Source organism: Mustela putorius, unplaced genomic scaffold (assembly GCF_011764305.1).
Source record: "Mustela putorius furo isolate JIRA1106 unplaced genomic scaffold, ASM1176430v1.1 tig00003853_pilon_pilon_pilon, whole genome shotgun sequence".
Taxonomy (NCBI): domain Eukaryota; kingdom Metazoa; phylum Chordata; class Mammalia; order Carnivora; family Mustelidae; genus Mustela; species Mustela putorius.
Genome location: NW_025422005.1, coordinates 28,605,054 through 28,626,004, shown reverse-complemented (window position 1 = coordinate 28,626,004; position 20,951 = coordinate 28,605,054).

The following is a 20,951-nucleotide window of genomic DNA, read 5'->3' as shown; positions in this document are numbered from 1 at the left end:
TGTATCTTAGAGATCATTATACATGAATATAAAAAGAGTTTCCTTAATTTTTTCTAAAATGGTTCCTTATTTCTCTGTTGTTTGGGTATACTATAGTTTATTTAACTAGTCCCGTACTGATGGACATTAGGTTTCCAAAGGCTTAGTGTCCTCTAGGTTCCCGCAACCTTCCTGTGCTCCCACCTCCGTCCATTATGCCTGATTTCCTGGAATTTTTGTTAGCTAATCATGCCCCACCCACTCATCCAGCGAAGAAAGAACTCTGTTGGTATTTTTACTGGACTCATATTTATAAAGTAAGGAGAATCATCATAGTGAGAAAACTTTCAGTGCTGCTGCTTTTTTGTTAAAGATGTTATTTATTAGCAAGGGAGTGGGGGCAGAGGGAGAAGGAGAGAAACAGAATCTCAGGCAGACTCCCTGCTGAGTGGAGAGCCTGATGAAGGGCTTGACAACCCTGAGGTCATGACCTGAGCTAAAATCGAGAGTCAGACGCCCAACCAACTGAGCCACCCAGGCATCCCCCACCACGCTCCTTCTGTAAGCATGCCACAGCTATTAGATGTGAGCTCTTTTCTATCTCCCTCTATTGGGGAAATAGATTCCTGGTGGTCAGACCCCTTCCCTGCTGATGAGACAATCTGTTGGGATGAAGTGAAGAATTTAGGTTTCTTTCCTTCCTGTCCCTATGCCATCCACGTTTAGAAGTTCACCTCAAGGGTGCCTGGGTGGCTCAGTGGGTTAAAGCCTCTGCCTTCGGCTCAGGTCATGGTTTCAGGGTCCCAGGGTTAAGGCCTGCATCGGGCTCTCTGCTCAGCGGGGAGCCTGCTTCCCCCTACTGCCAGTCTCTCTGCCTACTTGTGATCTCTCTTTCTCTGTCAAATAAATAAATAAAATCTTAAGAAAAAAAAAAAAAAGAAAAGAAATTGCCCTCAAAATTCTCTTGGCAGAATAGCAGTTTTTCCAAACCAGTGAGATCCTAGGCTCCAAAGAGGAGGAATTCTGCCTGCCCAAGGAGGGTCCAGATTATGTGGTGACTGTGTTATGTCTAACTTTAATCTGAATAATGGGGGCCAGGTACCATCTTCACCTGTCCAGGTGTTCAGTTGTTTACGATGCCTCCACTCTGCACATTTGCATGGGAGGGTGCGCACTTGGAGGAGGAGGTTCAGGGAGGAAGCACAATGACTCAGGAAAACTTGCTAAATTGCAAGTGACCCAGACCTGGTTTCAAGTCTCAGCCACTTACCAGCTAAGTGGCCTTGGGTAAGCCATCTTCCCTCTCCGTTTTAGTTTCTTCTTGTGTATTGATGGAGATGATGTTCTACCGCTTACAGATTCGTATGGTTTAAGTGAGAAGAGATATGTGAAGCGTTTTGGTAAATTTGGAAACATGGAGGGGTTGACATATACTCCGGACTTCCTGGTCTAAGTGGGCAGCCGTGCGGTGCTCTTGGGCACCGTCCACACTTAGCAAGCAGTGCAGCAAGCGTGCTTCAAGAGACTGGGTTTCCTATGCGCCCACAGCTCATCAGTGACAACGCCACAGTTTGTTCCGGGGTGTTTGTGGTTCTGGTGGAAGGAGTCTTTCCCTTCACCGGTTTCCTCTCTGCATCCTTGATGCTCACTCTTCTGTGACAAGAGTTGGGTTTCCTGAAGATCCAGTCCTGCGCGGGACAGGGTTCCTCCAAACACAGAGGTGAGTGGAGCGTGGCCCCCATCTGGCTGGGCAGTGGCACATGTGGGGCTCTCTCGGGGCAGCTGCAAAATTGCCAGCTAGCTTCCCCCTTGGGTCCCATGCCGCAAGGGCTGGAGAGTCCTGAGGCTGCCTGCCAGAGTCTCACACCTCTGCCCTTAATGCCTGGGCTGGGAGGAGATAGGCAGTCCTTCTCAAGGTGCCCTTCCTTGGGCACACGGGTGCCCTTCCTTGCACTCTCCCTCCCCATCATTCCTAGAATGTGCCTCAGTTTCTACAGAGTGTAAAAGAAAGCCATTTTTTTTTTTTTCTGAGACTGGGACTGGTCCAGCGTTTGAGGCCCCAGGCCCAGAGATTCCAATCTGGCACGTTTGAGGAGGGGCTGGATACCTGCGTTCTTATCAAGGACCCTCATTCTGTTGCAGGGCATAATTCTAAGAAAAAGCAGCAGAGAGGGAGCTGGGTAGATGAGCCACAAAGATCGCCCATCTCCGGGGAGGAACCTAGACTTAACCGCTCCCGGATTGCCCCTCTTCTTCCTTCATTGTTTCTCAGCACCTGCTCTGTCCTCAGTCCCGACAAGCACCTCAGTTCTCCTCCCCTAACCCCTTCGTACCATTTGGAGAGGGGTCGTAGTCACTTCTGTACGGGGCACCTTACGGTCTGCTACATTCACATTCATTCGTTCAGAGGCCTCCCCGTGTACCCCGCACACAACTGATTCTGGGGGATTCAAAGACAGATAAGAGAAGTACACGGTCTGGCAGGCCAGACAGACACGAAAGCTTAGGTCAGAACTGCTATCATTAAGGGCGTGTGGGGAAGGCGGTGGATGGAGAGGGACAGATTCTTTCTGTGGGTCTTTGTGGGAGGCAAAGAAGAGGAGTGTAAGAGTAGATCTGCAGCAACTGAATTTCGGGGAGAATCTTCCTCTGGTCTCTACTGGAGAAAGAAACAGGGCATGGGTGATCACGGGCTGCTTGCCATCCTGTGAGCAGGGAGCAACCCCAGGTGCTTGCTCGGGCTCTTCCCTCCCCGATTCAGACGTGTGCACTAGTTCTTAATTTGCACAAAGAGCCCAGACCAATAAATCCACCACTCAATTGAATCCCTGCAGCGCGTTTATAGGCAGCAGCCGACTTTTATCAGCTAGTTTGTTCTTTCCTCTAAGCAGAGTTTTATGAGGGGTCTCCTGAGCTGGCTCATAACGTGGTAAAACATCTACAAAACTTTGACCGTAAATCCCCAGCGCCCGCCAAGGCGAGGACGCTGTTCTCCAGGCACATTTTGTCCAGCTGGTGGCTCTGTCCCCTTGCCCAGTTTGCATTTTTGCACTTGTCTCTTTAAACTTGGATTTGTTTTCCAGCTCTCTGCGGCCTCTTTAAAGGCAACTGAAAAATGAGGGGTAGGGAAAAGGAACTAGAAAGTTACGTCTGTGCTAAAAATGACCCCTGGCTTATGTTGCTCTGAAAGCTGGTTCCGATCCCACTGCTGAAACAGAGACATCAGGCTTCCTGGCCACACGAAGCCCAGGGCGGGGGACTGGAGGCCAGCGCCAACAAAGCCCATTATTGATACTTCGCCTCTTTTCTGGGCCGTCACCCTTTGTATTGCCATCCTCGGGTGTCCATTCCATAAATGAAAGGAACAGCTCCAGACGCTTTTTCCCCAGATGGGCTACAAGCACGACATCTTTGCCCAGTACTTTTGAACTCCCCCAAGACAGGGTGAAAGTCGAATGCCTCCCTCCTCCAAATAAGGAAGGACCTGGTCTGTGGGTGCTGGTTGGCTGAGGGGGCCTGGGCACTTGGGGCCACAGATGGAGAAAGTTGTCCATCTAGGAACTGTTAAGCATGGCCCCCGAGTTTCTTACCTCTGTATTTATAGGTTCTCTTCGTTTTGGTCAGGAGATCATGAGGGCCCAGAGAAGACCCCTGCGGCTGCCTTTCCTGGGGCCTGATCCTTGGCCTACTCTCCCCTAGATCCCTCTTGAGGACGGCCTTTCCGGCCTGTGACCTGCGCTTAGAAGGGTCGCCCAACTTGGCTTCATGCTCTGCCGTCGCCCTCTTGACATTCTTAATAGTTTGGGAACCAGAGGGAGGATTTCCATTTTGCACTGGGCCCTGCCATATGTGTTGCGGGTCCTGCCCAGCTTCCTTCCGGACGTACTGCAAATGGCCACCCCAGAGCTGGGAACAGACGCTCTCTCCTCCCAGGTCCGAGGCTGCAGATGACTGCAGAGCCGATGACTGGCCTGTGGGTGAGGACGCTGGCCTCGCTCCACTCACAAAGGCTCCGGTTGCCATCCCCATCATGCAACCATGTTTCCAAAAGCCCTGAAGAGGTGCCTCCCAGTCCCGACCCATGCTGTCAGCCGCTCCCGACACAGGATCGCCTTTCAGACCAGACTTCTGGTTTGTGTACGCCACCAGGAGGAAGCTGGAGTCTAGGAGCCGGGCGGGGCGATGGGAGCCAAACAGGGCAGCAGTGGACACCCACCCCCAACAGAGAGCCTCAGACCAGGCCAGCAAGGCATCCTCCCTTCCCTAGCCCTGCCTGGCATGGGTTTCCAGATCCACCCGGCGTTGCTACACCAGCGGAAATGGCGGTCACTGTCCCAGCCAAACCCTAGGACTGTGGTGACAACCCTGAATGGGCCCAGCCACCACATCAAGGACACAGCTCCACCCTCCTCTCTGCACTCCCTCCCACCTCGGGCTTCCCTGCCTCTCCCCTTCCCAAGAACCCAGGGCGTAACCTCTGCTCGGGGCCAGGGTCGGTCATGGGCCTTTGCAGTTGCTGTGTTGGGAGAGAATATTCTAGACACCTCGGGAGTCAGGACATCTGCCACTCACCCTTGTGGGATCTGAACAGGTGACTTGACCTCTCTGGATCCCACTGTCTTCATCAAAAAAAGCAGAAATAAAGTGGGGTGGACAAAAGTTTCAACTCATGAGGGCACTATGAAAAGTAAAGGGGTTGATATGTGTGAAAGGGCTTTAAATTGTATAGAAAGAATTTTCCTCTGGGAAGCGCCAGGGCACGATGGAAAAAAGGATTTGGGAGCCAATAATAATAATAATAATATAATGACTACTTATTGAGCAACTTCTCTGCTTCATGCTTATACCTAGAGCTTTTATACCCATTACAACAACCCTGTGAGGTAGGCACTATTTCTCTGCTTCTGCAGATACAGAGCCCAAGTTAGGAAGGTCCTGTGACCTCTCCAAGGCCACCGCCTATCTTCAATTTTAATCTTCCATGAGCTCCACGTCCCGACCCACTACGTAGCCATCTAAGGCAGACCTGGCAAGGTGTTCCCAGTCAAGTCATCTAAACCTCTCTGTGGCTTAGTTTCCTCCCCTGTGTAATGAAGACCACGATGTCCCTTTGACAACCTCCAGGATGAAACCAGCCCATGTCTGGCACAGTGCTGGGAGCATTTTCTCTCCCAAGCAGCTCTAGCCTCGAGAGCTGCTTTGGGCCAGATGGTAGCCGACTCCAGGCCGGAACGGAGGTTCCCAGCCCAGGTTCAGGTTCAGGTGACCGCTCAGCGAGGGAAGCACTGCTCACGTAGGAGGCAGGAACATAAGGTGTGGCATTTCCTGGCTGTGCCTGGCTACACTTCAGAGGCAAGGGTGGGGGATGTGAGACTTCCCCAGGCCCAGGGCAATCTGGGCACATGCCCCATTTCTATGTCTACCCACTGAAGTCACCATCAATCTCCATGAGTCACCAAAGCACCAGAATCTCACATCGCTGTATGGGAGCCAGTGTGCCCAGTGCAGGCAGCCCTGCAGACGATCGTGAGAGTAACCAGCACTGCCAGTTCGAGCTGTGGACCCTATCACTTTGATCCAAGGTCCAGGATCCGAGGAGGGCACTCCTTCCCCAAGGAGGACTCTGGCCCAAGAGCTTCCTCCAACCTGTTGCCCTCCTACACCTGGTGTCCCGAGGCAAGACAAGGAGTTGACATGACTTCCACCCTGTGTAACTCTGACCAAGGAAGGAAGAATCAGTGTCTCCATCAGTGAGGATTTCAGGATTTAGACCAGTGGTTCTTATTCTTGGCTGCACTTTGGAGTCCCTTGGAGAGCTTTACAAAGCACCAGTGCTTGCATCTACCCCAAGATGCTGATCTAAACTTTCAGGGATTCGGGCATTTTAAAAGCACACCCCTGGCCCCTTGGCTTCAGTATGTAGCCAAGGTTTGAAAACAACTCATTCTTTTAGAATGTCTACTGTGCATCAGGCACCATGCTGGGCTCCGAGCTGAACAAGAGTCTGGATTTCTACCTGCATGAAGTTGCATTCTAGTAAGGAACAACAAAGGGAGCAAGAAAATAGGTAATTTCAGATGTCACAGGACCGGGATAGACTGCCCTGGGGAGGGAATAAAAGGGGCAGAAAGGGTTTTCTGAGAAAGTGATGTGTGCACTAAGACCTAAATGAAGAGAAATGGACAGATGTGTATTACCTCATGCAGCAGTTCTCAGTGTTGTCTGGGGAGTTCCATGACCCTGTCAGGGGATGTGCAGGTGGAAACATTGTATCACACGAAGACACTATATGTCATTTCTACTGGTGTTCTCTCAAGAGTGTACAAGGATTTTTGCCACACCCAGGGATAGGTAAGGACAATATTGCTCTGACCGCTAATAAGACAGGTGTTTGTGTACTCTAATGTTTTATTTTTTTTTCCTTGGCCAATATGGTTTTATTCATTTATTTCTGTTATGTTATACATATTGCATCATTTATATCATATTCATTTATATTATTCATTCATTAATCATTCATCATGGCTTTATTTATTTATTCATTCATTCATTTAATAAATATTTACTGGTACTCTAATGTTCCAAAACATTCTTAGATTTCATTTCTATATTGGCAAATATTGATAGATATAACCCACGTAAATACGAACAGAAGCTCTTTCAGGGCCTCAATTTTAAGAATGTAATGGGGTCATGAGACTAAAAAGTTTGAGAACTGCTGATCTGGTGGAATGCAACCTCATGCAGGTAGAAATCCAGACTCTTGTTCAGCTTTGAGAGGGTCCCGAGGTGGGAACAGGAGCAGGAAGGCCGAGGGGACGGGGGGAAGAGGGAAAGGTGTCAGTGGCAGATGCGGTGGTGGGGAGGGAGGCCAGGCCAGGCATACAGGGACCTAGGGAGAGGACTACCCCAGGCAGAGGAGGACAGAGATGTCTGGTGTGAGTTAAAAGACCAAACCAGGACTCCAGCAGGGGAGATGGAGAGCAGTGCATTCCAGAGAGATTTGGAAGGAACCTGGTAATAAGTGTAGGGAATGAGGAAGAGAAAGGTTTCAAGTTGCTAACCATCCAACAAGGTAGGGGCCACAGGAACTAGAAGAGTTTTGGGGTAAGTGATGGGAGACAATATGGATAGTGTCAGGGGTGGGGGACGTCCGGCCGGTATCTGGATCACCAGAGGCATGGGCACCAGAGTGATAAAAGCTTTGGGAGAATGTGTGCAAAGAGAAGAAGAGGCATCTAACAGGTCTTGCTAGGGATTCTCATCCCACATGACACGGTCCAAGTTGTGTCAGAAAGGATCCGAGGGGCGCCTGGGTGGCTCAGTTGGTTGAGCAACTGCCTTTGACTGGGGTCATGATCCCAGGTCCTGGGATCGAGCCCCACATCGGGCTCCCTGCTCAGTGGGGAGCCTGCTTCTTCTTCTCCCTCTGCTGTTCTGCCTGCTTGTGCTCTCTCGCTCTCTGTCAAATAAATAAATTTAAAAAAAAAAAGAAAAGAAAAGAAAAAAAGAAAGGATCTGAGCAAAACCAGAAGGTCCTGGGGGGCAGGAGCCAAGGAAGGAGAGTTCCAAGAAGAGAAGCAGGTCTGGTCTGGTAAGAGTGCAGAAGGCTCTGGTCGGGGTAGGACGGAACCATGCAGGCTGTGACCTTTGTAAGAATTTCCTGGGTTGTGGGTGAGCTAGCTTGCACGTGCTGAGGGGTGGCATGGGATGAGGTTGTGGACAGATGAGTGCAGATTTTCGAGGGGGCGAAGAAAGTAGAGCTTGAAGGAGATGTGGAGAGTCTTTTAGCCTGGGGGGATATAGCAACCATTCATGAAGGCTGAGAGGGGAGCCCCAAAGCAGGGGTGGAGAGGATGGCACAGGACCAGGGCAGGGCAGGATGGAGGAGGCAGTCACAGCGGGTTTGGGGGGAGCGTAGGAAGTGAAGGGAGTGTCATCTGCACGGCAGGTAGGAGGCAAGGTGGTGTGCTGGGGGGATCAACCAGAGGGAGCTTGAAGAGAGAGGGAAGTGGACAGCCACCAAGGAGGCTGGCTGAGGAAGCTGGCAAGCCTGGCTCGGGACTTCCCTGCCCCTGCATCCAGAGTGGCCCAGGGGGCTCGGAAAACACCACAGACTGGCTTGAAGAAGTGCTTCCCTTCAAAGAGCTTCCCTGAATGTTTCCCAGGTATCTGGTCCATGCTGGGAGGAAATGGATAGAGTAGGGAATGGGATGAGAATTAACCTCTCACTCCATGTGGGGCAATGGATGCTGAGGGAAGGCAAGTCCTCATAGAGCTTCTGAAAGCAGCCAGGGCTGTAGAGCAGCTGTCCAGGTTCCCCAGGTGGGGACCACTTGGCTGTGGGGGTGGTGTGTATCTTCAGCAGAATCCTCCTGCTCCCTCCCCCCAGGGCCCCTTTCCCGGACTCCTCCTCTTTCCTGCCTCCTTATTCCCCACCCCCACCCCACTCCAGTTTGTGGTCCCAGCGTGGTGACGGCACTGTCCGTCCTTGTCACAAATTTGTCCTTTCCTTTCCTGCTGCCTCTGCCCCACCCCATTCCCCTCCTTCCAGTCTACTCTCCACCAAGAGGGTCTCTAATATAGAGCTCTATCCATGGGGTCCTCTTACCCCTGAAGTCTTTCAAAGATTCTGGGAGTGTCAGGTAGAGACCTGACACTCCTCCTGAAACCAGCACGAAATTCACAGCCCCTCATCTGCTTACGGACCCCTGTTCATCTCCCAGCACACTCCTCAGGTCTCCCCTGCCCCCAGGCCCCCGTTCACATGGTTTCTGTTGGGAAGAAGCTGAGCTTCTCTCTGTATCCCCCCAGGAGAGGTTCGATTCACTTTCACGGCTCATTTGAAACCTCACCTCCTCCTTGAAGGCTGCCTTGACCACACAGGCCAGGTTGCTTCCCTCCTGGGAGTCCTCCTAGTATCACACACTCCAAGAGGACAGCCCATCCCACCCTGCAGTAGCTGGCTATTGGTACATCCATCTCCTTTCCTTGGATCATGAGGTTCTCCAGAACAGGCACCAGGTCTGATCCTCGGTTATGTCCCAGCAAGAGGAACCGAGTCGGGAGGCTCCTGGGTGCGGAAATGAATGAATGAATCAATCGATCAACCGATCGGTGTTCTCATGGATCTTGCGTCATCAGTGTGGGAAGCACTGCTAACAGCTTGTCTTTATATCAAACAAACCCCATGTGTTATCCGGTTTTTATACAATCCAAAAATATCTAGAGGTCCAAAGACCCCAGGACGGGACTCTGCAGAAGGCATGGAGGAGGCCTCAGGCCCTGGGGAGCGAGAGCAAGTATAGAGGACCGTGGCTGCCTATTCCCAGGTGCACCCACCACACCCTCCCCTGCGGAAACCCTCCAGGAAGCCATTAGCCAGCACCCCTGTGGAGTCACACCGGGCCAGCTGGGCCTCAGGACAGCGCAGGCCCAAGGAGCGCCGGGGCCAGGAGGCCCTAAAGAGCCAGCACTCCCGCCTCCACTTAGGCTGGCACAAGTCTGTCGGGCCCAGAGGCAGGGGGCTGCACGGAATGAACCCTGCCCTGAGAGGCCCTGGCTCCCCAGCCTGCGTGACAGCCCGGACAGTTAAAATGGTTGTGCGCAGTCACATCTGCAGGTAATTTCTACATCCATCTGCATTGGAATGGAGTGCAGTCAATTAATTAGAACAACACCCCCTGTCCCTGCGCCATCTCTTGGGAGAAAGGGGCCCCACGTCCCCTGGAGAGCATGTTGCTCCGGCTCTGGGTTGGAACCCACTGTCTCCTAGTGGGCTCTAATTGCATTAGGAGAAACCGTGAGGTCAGCGGGCATGCTCGTTCCCGGCGGCCTGGCCTCCAGCCGCCTGGGTGCGTGCGTAAGGAGCTCCCCGGCCGTGCCGCCTGACATTTGCAATCGTTTAATCGGAACAAGTTCCATCTTTGAGCTCTGCTCAGCCTTTCATACAGCAGCCAAACTGTCCGCCCTGGACAGGACATAAATCCTGCCGGCGAGTCACTGGGCCAGTTCTCCTCCTGGAGCTGCTTCATTCCCGGAGCTCACCAGGGGCGGCTATTTGCACCCCAGTTTGGGAAAGGCCCTAAAGAACAGATGGGGTGCAGAGGAGAGAGCACTGTGTTGCGAGCCAAGGACAGCACGCCAGGCTGGGCAAGCTACTTCACTCTCAGAGCTTTGGTTTTCTCGTGTGTAAAAGAGGATGATAACCTGCTCCTTGGAATTGTTCTAAGAGCGAGAGGCCCCCACTGTGCCCGACGGCCTGCAGAACACAGGAAGGCCTTCTTTCTGTACATCCTCGCTGTGTGACCTTGGGTGAGATACATCACCACTCTGCGCCTAAACCCCGTCCTTGGCAACACGAGAGACTGTGATGCGGTCCAGCTCATACAGTGGTTGCAAGTGAGCTGTGAAGGGCAAGCGGTGCCTGGCACGTGGCATACACGCAGAACACGTCACTGTTCGCTCAGCACAGCTGTCGCTGTCTTTACTTCTTTGCAGGACACAGTGCCAGGAGAAAGACCTGGTAAACACATTTCTTGGGATGCCTTAGAGGTTAATCCTCTCCTGGTGGGGTTCTGAGTTGAGACAAGTTGCAGTTTTGGAAGAGAAAGGGGGCCAGTGGGAGGGCTGAGTTCCAGACTGACTAAATGTCTCATTCATTTAACAAATGTTGATTGAGGTCCTACTGTGTGCCAAGCACTAAGCTAAAAATACACAGTGGAGAGGGATGTCTATCCAGGTTACTGTCAATCAGATGATCTGGTGATTTCATTTTTTGCTTTGTGGGGCTATCCTTTTTTTTTTTTTTTTTAAATCACCCATGAAAGGGGAAGTTTCCCTGACACCAGCCCAGCAGAGATTTTGGGTGTGTCTCAGTGGTCCCATGTCCCAGGCTACAGCATTCAGGGTCTTCCTCTTGGGGCCTTCCCTCTTTTTTCTAGCCCAGTCTCTCTTCCTTCAGGAAGTCCACCCGGTTCCCCTCTCAATGGGCTCACATGTCCTGTCATTAGCTACTGATCCTCTATTACTGACAATGTATATCTCAAAATTGTCCCGTTCCTTGTCCATGACCTGGGACAGAGAGTCTCCATGTCTCTCCTTCCCTGCTCTTCTCCAGACCCTAGTAATGCCCAGCACAGAGCAGATAATCCACAAATATTTATCAAAGGCGTGAAACGCAGCCTTTGGGCCTGTGGCCAGGTGTAGGCCTGGGGCCCCTAAGAGGTGACCTACCTCCACCTTAGGCAGCCCACCAGCCTTTCCCCACAGCCAGCCCCCATAGAACGTCTCCAGGGCCAGTGATTTCATCATCTTCCTCTGGCTTCTGTTCCAGCTGTGAAGCCCCTGTTGGTCAGGAAGTCCTTCCCAATGTCTGCCTGAATCTCCAGGAATAACTTAAGCCTGTCGTCCCAGAGCCAGGCAGCATGGAGGCAGACGGGTGTCCCCCTGAAACACCTCTCCTTGCTCCCCCAAGGAAGAGACTGCACCAGGGACCAGAACAGGAAAGCGAGTGGGGGCGGGGGGCGGGGTGGAAATGGAACAGACGAATGTCAAGCACATGTTCCTGAGGAAATAGAATGTAGTTGTGGTTAAGTGGGGCTTGGCAAAGCAGGGCTGTGTCCAAGCACACTCTTAAGGGCTTCCCTGTTGGAGAAGGCCTTCGCAGTGAAGTCCGGTGAGCTCCCGAGCCATGGGCAACCAGGCCTCCTGGAGCATGGCAGGTGCTTGCTGGGGGCTGGTGTGCCGCAGCAGGGATCTGGGACCGCCTACGAGCCTGGAGTGCAGGAAGCCGCCGGGTGGGGGTCTCCAGGACCTCAGCCTTCCCAGGCTGGGGCTGAAATGAGAAAAGCAGCCTGGCCTGGGCAGAAGACTCCAGACCCTGGGCCAGGACTGCTCCCCACCTGGCAGGCCAGCACAAAGGGGCCTTAGGCAGGAGTGGCTCTGTAGGCATGAGCAGCTCCTTCTATCGCCTGACGAAGACGGGCCACTGCATGCTCCCTGCCCTCCACGCCAGCGCCCACTGTCGCCTCTTCAGTGCAGGGCCTTGTGCCGGCCCAGAGAGAAGAAACAGCTCCACAAGGGCCAGGAGTTGGGCGGGGGGTGCATGTGTGTGTGACTGCAAACCCCACTCTCCTTCCCACCGCCTCACTCCTAAAAGAAAGACTTGTGGCCTCTCTGGTTTTCCTGAAGTCCTGGTGGTTACTCCAGCAGAGTGTGGGGGGACAGCTCTGGATCAGGAGGCAAGCAACTTGCAGTCAGCTTCCGGTCTGCGTAACCTTGGGCAAGTCTCTTCTCTCCGGGCCCTGGGGCTATTTCAGCTGCACAGAGTGGGTGAGGGCAAGGACCTTCAAGTGCTTTTCGTTTCTTACAATAGTACACACTTCAGTATTTGGAGAGAAAGCCGAGGCCGTGTGTCCACAAGAAAACCAGTAAAAGGGGAGCAGCTCTGGTGGGAGTGGGGGAGACTTGGGGTCACGCTGTGCCCCTGTGCATCTCCCCCAATCCATGGCCAGGAGCCATGGGATTGTGTGGTCTCTAAGCTGCTTGTTCTCAAGCTCAATGGGGCTTCTAAGCAGTTGAGGACCGGAGGTCTAAGGGCAATGCTGTGGGCTGGAAAGATGTCCACAACCAGTTCAGGAGTGGGGACAGAGGCTGTCAAGACCCTTGTGGCATGTTCACCAAGAGAATATATTTTTTTAATGTTTTAATTTTTTATTTGACAGACAGAGATCACATGGAGGCAGAGAGGCAGGCAGAGAGAGAGGAGGAAGCAAGCTCCCGCTGAGCTGAGAGCCTGATGTGGGGCTTGATCCCAGAACCCTGGGATCAGGACCTGAGCCGAAGGCAGAGGCTTAACCCACTGAGCCACCCAGGCGCTCCACCAAGAGGACATTTCTTACATGGGATTAGGTGCCTGGGGATGGTCCCTGCTGCAGCAGAAGGAGCAACAGGAACTGCCTCGCTCCTGACACTGTGCGTGGAGGGAGACACAGATGTTCCTTAGGAGGCTACTGCAGGACACACTGCCCAGAAGCAGGAGGCTGATTTGATGACCCCTGGAAGCCTGCACCACCGTGGGCAGGCACAGTAGGGAGCAGGTGTGGAGGAAATCTCAGGCCGTGAACCAGCCCCCCACTGGCGCCCCACCCCAGGTCTAGAAGTGCCTTGAGTCCTTGTGTCCAGCCTTGCTTTCTCCTGGGGGAGCTAACTTTGAGAGCTCCAGGCCAGCCCCTGCTTCCAGCCTCTGTCTCCAGCCCCTGCCCCGGAAACCCCCTCATTCCACGCTATCTGCTTAATCCCTGTTAACAGCGGGCTGACCTCCCGCCTCTGTGGCCTCACATTGAGCCTGCCCTGGTCTTCACAGGCCTCCTTCGAAAAAATAAATAAATACTTTCTCCATTATCCCATTAGCAGCTTCACAGGTTTTTCTGCTATTCCCAACTCCAGTGAAAGTGAAAACACGTGTCCTGAAGAGCCTCTGCTTGCTCACCAGCCACCATGGGGCTGGCGCTGAACTCCAGGTGGGAGCTGGGCCTGTCCACCTGCAGCTGCCCTCTTGGGAGAGACGGGTTCCCAGCCAGCCTGGGTCCCCATAAGTTCTGCCAATGCCAGTAGACACGGGGGGTGGGGGGACTCCACACCCCAGACAAGGAGCCAGGAGAGGCAGCTTCTGCACACTGCTCCTTACCGGCTGTGTGCCTTCAGGCAAAGCTCTTTACCTCTCTGGGCCTGAGGTTCTTTCTTCAAGTGGAGAGTAGGATTCCTCTCTGCAAGGACTGGAGGACCAAAACAATCTGAGAGAACAAGGGTCTTAAAAGGCACGAAGTGCTTTGCCAGTGGGGGCGGGTGTTTGGGAAATATTTTACTTTACTGGCTTTTGCGCCTACAGATTTTAAAAAAAGATTTTATTTATTTATTTGTGAGAGAGAGAGAGAAAGAGAGAGCACGAGAGCGAGCACGAACAGGGTAGGGGGCAGAGGGAGAGGGACAAGCTCTCTCCCTGCTGAGTGCAGAGCCCCTTGATCCCAGGGCCCTGAGGTCATGAGCTGAGCCAAAGTCAGATGCTCCTGCAGATTTAGGAAGGGAATCAGCCAGGCCTTCCCTCACCGTGCTGACAGCCCAAGAGAGGGGCCTGTGGAAGCTCACATGCTCTGTGAGTTGGCCTGTCTGCCTTCCACTCAGTGCCTACCTCCACTTATCATGGCCACAGCTCTCTGAGAAGGTTCTAGAATGCCAGACTGCTGGCTCCTCAAGGTGGGGGGGGGAGCCACCCCACAGGCTCGTCAGTACCCACCGTGGGCTCTAGCATAGAGCAGGATCAGCCTGGGAGCTGCGGTGTGTTTGTCTCCCCATCTCTTCCATCTCTTGGCTGTTTCTCCCTCTGCCCATGGCCCCAGGCGAGAGGCCCAGAGAACAGCCCTTTGGCCCAGGTGTGCGGGGGTGTGGGCTGTTTCTGGCTGCCCACTGGGCACCGGGGAGGCGAGATGCCAGGCAGGCAGGCAGGTGGGCTGCTCTGCTAGCCTGAGCAGAGCCTGACAGCTGCCGGGATCAGGATCTGTCGACAGTGTCTGTGATGTCACCATATCACTGCTCTGCCTTCCTGCTCCTCATGAAGGTGGACTAGGTCCCAGCTGAAGCCATCACTGAAACCCTCATGTTCTATCTTGGCTCCCACCCTTGTGTCCCTCCCAGTCCCTCCCAGAAGCCAGTTCTACTTCACTTCTGCTCTGGCGCGCGAGTTCCTTGAGGCGGCAAGGGTGCCTCGTTATCCCCGCTCAAGCAGCGTGCCCAGCCCTTGGAGTCAGCCATGCTCCAATCAACACCTTTCAAGGCCGAGCTTGAATTGTGACTCTTCTTCTTCTTTTTTACGGTTTTATTTATTTATTTACTTATTTATTTGAGAGAGAGAGAGCATGAGAGGGAGAGAGAATCTGAAGCAGACTCTGCACTGAGCACAGAGCCCCACGTGGGGCTCGATCCCACAACCCCGAGACTGTGACCTGAGCCGAAACAAGAGTCAGACCAGCTGTGCCACCCGGGCGCTCCGAGTGGTGACTCTTCTTGATTGGCTGTGTGACCTTAGATAAGCGACCTAACTGTATCTGTATCTCTGTTTCTCTCCCCTTTAAAGTGCAGACATGTGTGGTTTGCTTTGAGAAGCTAGTGAGACGGTGCATTACTGCAGGGCCGGCCGCTTTGCAAGCCCTGCAGAGGAGAAGCTATGGTTAGGATGCTCCCTCTGTTCCTGGGGGGCTCAGCTGCAGGAATGGCAGAGTGAGCCAATGAGTGAGTGAATGCATGCTCAGTCCTGGGCCCCAGCCCTCAGCCCCCCTTCCCCCCAGCCCCTCCTTTCTGTTCCTGGCCAGGTGGGAGACGCTGTCAGCTTTGCCAAAGTGCGGTTTCCCGATGGACGATGGACGGAGGGCTGTCCAGACACCTGGGAGCAGCAGGATGATTATGCCTGGGCAGCCTCAGGGCCCTGAGCCTCCCTGGGCAGACAACACCCTGGAGCACATTCCTGGCTGGCGAGCTGGACTTGCCCACCTGTGCCTTTGGACTTGGCCTCAGTGTTCTGTCTGATGAGTTAGCCTCATCCTACCAATCCCACTGCTCCTTGCTGTGGGTCCGTGTCAGCTGCATGCCCGCACCTGGCCTTCCTTTCCCGGAGATGGAACCAGGCTGCCAGGCTGTCCTTCCACCCTTGGAGGGTGAGGTGAGGCTGGGGGAGGCCTGTAACCTACCTTGGCCAATGCTGGTCCTCTAGGGGGTGGAGGGAAGGGCCCAGGCTTCTGCCTCCTAGGATCTTGGGCTCTCTCCTGTGGGGGTTGGGGCATTTGGGGAGGGTCTTGGAGTCAGCTGAGCACTCTGGCATCAGGTTCCTCACAGGATGGGATGGGGGTGGGCTGGCCCAACCCCTTCTTGCTAGACATTGGTGGGGGCTGGGCACAGCCTTGTGGGGATCTGGCCTGGACACGGCAGGGGGCTGGACTGCCTGACCTCCTGGGAGTCCAGAGGCTACAATTCATGAGAGATTCTCCCCTCTGAGCAGCTCTGCTGGGAAAGCAGGCAGGTCTGGGTCAAGGGGAGGGAGTCTGGTATGGACCATATTCAGGGGCGGATTAGCTGGGGGAACTGCTCCCACCAGCAGGGAGGGGAGAGATAAAGCCTGTGAGCTGGAGAAGGGGGCCCAGCACGGAGACATTCCCTCCCCTGACCCCAGGCCCGTGCAGAGCTGGTGTCTGTGGTGGGGGAGGGAGCCGCCCCCTTTCCCAGGGTACTGGCCGGGGGAGCCCAGCACTTTCTCAGGCCCTTTATTAAATTTCTCAGGAGCAAGAGGGGAGGTTATCCCTCCCCCTCTTCCCTGAACTCCCCTCCTTTTGTCTCCCTCCCCAGGAGGGTCGGAAAGGAGCTTTTCTCATTATTGTGGTTATTAAAAAATAAATGAGCCAGAGACACACACACAGAGACAGAGACTGAGGCAAGCAAAGAGACACAAAGAAAGACAGGCAGATAGAAGAGGGAGCTGGGAAGACAGAGACGGAAGGAGGTAGATGTAGAGACTTTGAGAGACAGAAATAGACGATGGGCCATTGGAGGCAGCTTGGCAGATCGGGAAGAACGGAGGCAGGTTTGGACTTTCACCTGTTTGTAAAGCCCACCCGGTGTGCAGTTGTGTGACCTTGGCCAAGCTCCTTCATCCCCTTGAGTCTCTGTTTCCTCATCTGCAAACTGGAAATCGTAATTCTTACTTTGTAACATCACTCCAAAATGCAGAAAGAAGTCCTGTACGAGGCTGTGTGCAAAGTCTGGAATGTAACAGGTGTTCAGAACACAGCTTTAATATACCCTGTATATTGGGAGATAAATAAACAAATGGATGTACAGTCTAATCTACCTGTGGGGGGTAGGGAGGCAATGGCCTGGAGTGCGGGCAGGGCCTGGGGACACCTCCACTGCCCCCTACAGGGAGGGCAGCAGCCCTTCTCTGGGGAAGAACTGTTTTGGGCCATTCCTCCTCATGGTTCCTTGCCTCACTTCTGCGTTTCAGCTCTTGGCTACCTAGTGGGGAGCCAACGGGACTCAGAACGCCCTCTGGGGTTGTTTGTCTGTCTGCTTTTTATCTCCCAAATGAAAGGACTTGAATACTAGGCTTTGGAAGCAACCAGACCTGGCACTGAATTCCAGAAATTTCCTGTGAATTGTTCTGAGCACAAAAGGGATACTAATGTTCATCATAGAGGTTGTTTTTTAAATAGCTTTTTTGAGGTATGAAACTCACTTGTAAAACCCACTGGCATTAAGCGTACAATCCAAGGATCCTCAGTGAATGTCCAGAGCTGCACGACCAGCACCACAGTCCAATTTAGGATGCGTCCATCACCCCCAAAATACGCCTTGTGCCCGTTTGTCGTCCCTCCCTGTTCCTACCCTGAAGCCCAGGCAACTACGCATTTGTGTTCTGTCGCTATAGGTTTGTTTCCCTGGATGTTTCCTGGGAGTGGAATCCTAAGAGATGTGGTCTTTGGTGTCTGCCTCTGTCCGAGGGGTCAGAGGACACTGAGGTCCGTCCCCGCCATAGCAGGTCACCTCACCTCCCCGCTTTCTAGAGCTCAGGCCCACTCTGCTACAGGGACACCTCCTGTTTGTCCCTTTACCGGCGGCGCATGGACATTTGGCTTGTTCCTCTGGCATTTGAAGTGTTAAACACCATACTACATATAAAGTGATTAGATCAGGGACGCCTGGGTGGCTCAGTTGGTGAAGCGAAGTGTCTGTCTTCCACTCTGGTCATGATCTCAGGGTCCTGAGATCGAGTCCCTGCTCAGCAGTGAGTCTGCCTCTCCCTCCCCTGCTCATTCTCTCTATCTCTCTCAAAAAAATAAAGGGGCACCTGGGTGGCTCAGTGGGTTGAGCCTCTGCCTTCAGCTCAGGTCATGAATGTGGGGTCCTGGGATTGGCTCTCTGCTCGGTGGGGAGCCTGCTTCTTCCTCTCTCTATCTGCCTCTCTGCCTACTTGTGATCTCTGTCTGTCAAATAAAGAAATAAAAATCTTATAAATAAATAAATAAAAATACCAGATGGCTTTGAATGGATTGAGAGAGAGGGAGAGAGAAATTTCTCTTTGTGGGCTTGCCCAGGGCCAGGCATCTTCAGGAGCCCTTTATGCTACTTTACATCTGGAGTCACCCCTCTGGGGTAGCTAGGGCTGGGATCCGCTGCACTTTACAGAGAAGGAAATCCCGGCTTGGACAGGGCACTGGCTCCACCATGGTCACACCTGGTCACCACAGGCAGGGACAGAGCAGTTTCTCCGGACCGCTCCCTGGTGGAGAGGTCAGGACCTGCCCATGGTCCACAGGGAGCCTGGAGGACACAGCTGGATTTCCTACAGGCCTCCTGTCTGAACACCCAGCACTGGCCTCCGCCCACAGGGCCTGCTGCTTCACGAGCTAAAAAATCACCCCACTACACACACCCCCCCTCTTCTGTCTGTCCGCATCCCCACATCCCCCAGGTGTCTCCTAGCCTAAAGCACCTCCCACCTCCGCAGGGCTTAGGAGTTGTGGAGTCCATGATCTACTTTAATCCTCCGGGAACCCCTCAGCCTGGTGGTGCTGGCAGAAAGGCTCAGAGAGGTCCAGAAACTCGCCCAAGCTCGCACAGCTCATGTGTGAGTGGTGGAGCCCAAATTCCAGGGTATCCGTCTGTTTGGTTCCAAAGGCCATTCTCCATCTCTCTCCCTCGGTTCCCCTCCCTCGCAGAGGCTTGGAGCTCCACATCTGGCTCCCAAATGACCCTCCCCTCCCAGGAGAGAAGGCAAAGGCCTGGGGTCCCTGTTGCTGGGGGAGGGGGACGGGGAAAGGGGGCTGGAGGACGGAGGGGGGGCACTGGAGGGGATGGGCAGAGGAACTGGTTGGCTTCCTTCCCTCTGGCTTGGAGGCCCTCCCCAGGGCAGCTGGGTGCTGAGCTGCCCTCTCCTCTCCTCCTAGCTTCTTCTGGGAGACAATGTGCTTCTCATTAGGCTGGCGTTGGGTTTTGCAAACCGCACGTCTAATTGTGAAGGTTTGGGAGTGTGAGTAACTGTGATCTCGTGTGAGGGGAGAGCCGTCAGCCGTCAGGCCTCTCCCACTTCCCAGAGTGAGTCGGGGCTGTGCCCCCAGCTGTCGCAGCCCCAAGTGCTTGACCAGAGGGCCAGGAAACAAACAGGCTTTTTGAGGGGAGTCCTTTAAAGCATGGTGCTGGTGGGATCTGTGACCAGATCACACTGCTTTCATCCTTTCGTCCTTTAGGGGGACGGAAGAAACATCCAGCTATAGGCATCTCTAGTACCCACCCTCGGATTAGGGCTCCCTGAAGGCAGGGCTGGGGCCCCTCATCCCTTTCCAGGACTCCCTCCCTCTGCCTTTCCCCACACCCCAAAGGAGGACATGGGGGGAGGGGCAGTGGCTTCGGAGCTGGTAGGGGTGGGGGACAGGCATCCTGCCCCACCCCCACAGGGTTGGGTTCACAGCAGAGAAGCTGCGTAATGAGCGTGTAACTGAGTTAGGCCCACGGGAGCCTCCAAAGGCTCGGGTTTCTTCCCCACCCAGCGGGTCTGTCTGGGTGACTACAAGGGGCCAGGATGCCGCCTTCTCAAAAGGTCCCAAAGCCTCTGAGTCCAAGCCAGGCTTCCAGAGGCAACAGGGCAGGGTGTGAACGTCAAGTTGCTGGAGCTCCTTATCCCTTCCCAGGGCAGACCAACTGGCCCCATCAGAGCCCCGTGGGCACACAGGGACCTACGTAGACACTTGGAGTCACTTACACCTTCAAACATGCTTCTGGAGTCACGTGCTCAGGCTTGCGCACATAGTCACACTCTAAGACACACGTGCTGATGCCTATTGCAGACACACTCAGACGTGTCCTCATTCTTAGGGCAGAGCTATGTGCAAGGAACTCTAGGTTCCAGTGCTGGAAAGAACCTTGAAAGTGTATTATCCAGCACCCCCGCTGCCACCCCGCCTCCAGCCCCCACCGTGGCAGGCTCTCTCCAGACGTCCCCAGCGGCAGCATTACCCAGGCAGAGACCAGCTCTTGGTCCTGGTTCCAAGGTCAAGGAGTTCTCATGACATGAGAACTTGGGTCAGATGAATCTTATTGCTCTGGTCCTTTGGGAACCACCTTCAGTGACTCAAAAACTCAGGTGCTACAGCCTGAGGCTTTCAAAAAAGAGATGGGGCTCTGGGGAGGGGTGGGCGGGTAGGAAGATTCACAGGGAGCCCTTGCCAAAGGGAAGCATTGGTTTGGATTAGGGAGGACACCTTGTCCAGTCCAAGCTGAGAACATTTGGCTTCTTTGTTTGCTTAAACAAAGGAGGAGGGGCAAGAAAATCAGGCCTCTGTCCCTACGGTGACCATGACCGATGGCTAATGCCCTCAGCAGACAGGGAAAATGTGGGGGCGGGGACCAAGGCAGGGTGGGTCAGGAAACCCCAGCAGAATAGCCAGTTTGGCCCCCCAAGTCTGGGCAGGGGCTTAGCAGGGAGGAGCAGGGCCCTGGGCTTTGAGGTAGGGGAGAGGCATAGGACGAGGGTCCTGTGAAGGAGGTGGCATCTGACCCTGTCTGGGGCCCAAGGGACCAAAATGAACACCTTGAGAATGAGCTATAACCAGATTTGCCTTTATTGAGCCTAAGACCTAAGCTCCAGGTCACCGAGGTTCCATTAATTTACTCCCCTGGGTTAGAGCGTTCCTCTAACCCAGGTGGGAGGGTGGCGGGCTTGGCTTCTGGGGCTCATTCATTTATTTACTCATCGTTCTTACTGACTGTCTAATCTGTGGCCATCAGTTATCTCCTCTAAAAGCTAGACAGGAAGAGCACCCTCCTCAAGGATTGTTACGATTGAGCGAGTTATTGTAGGGAAACTCACAGCACAGCAATGGGCACACAGTCAGGGCCAAGTAGATGTTAGCTGAAAAAAACTGACCACT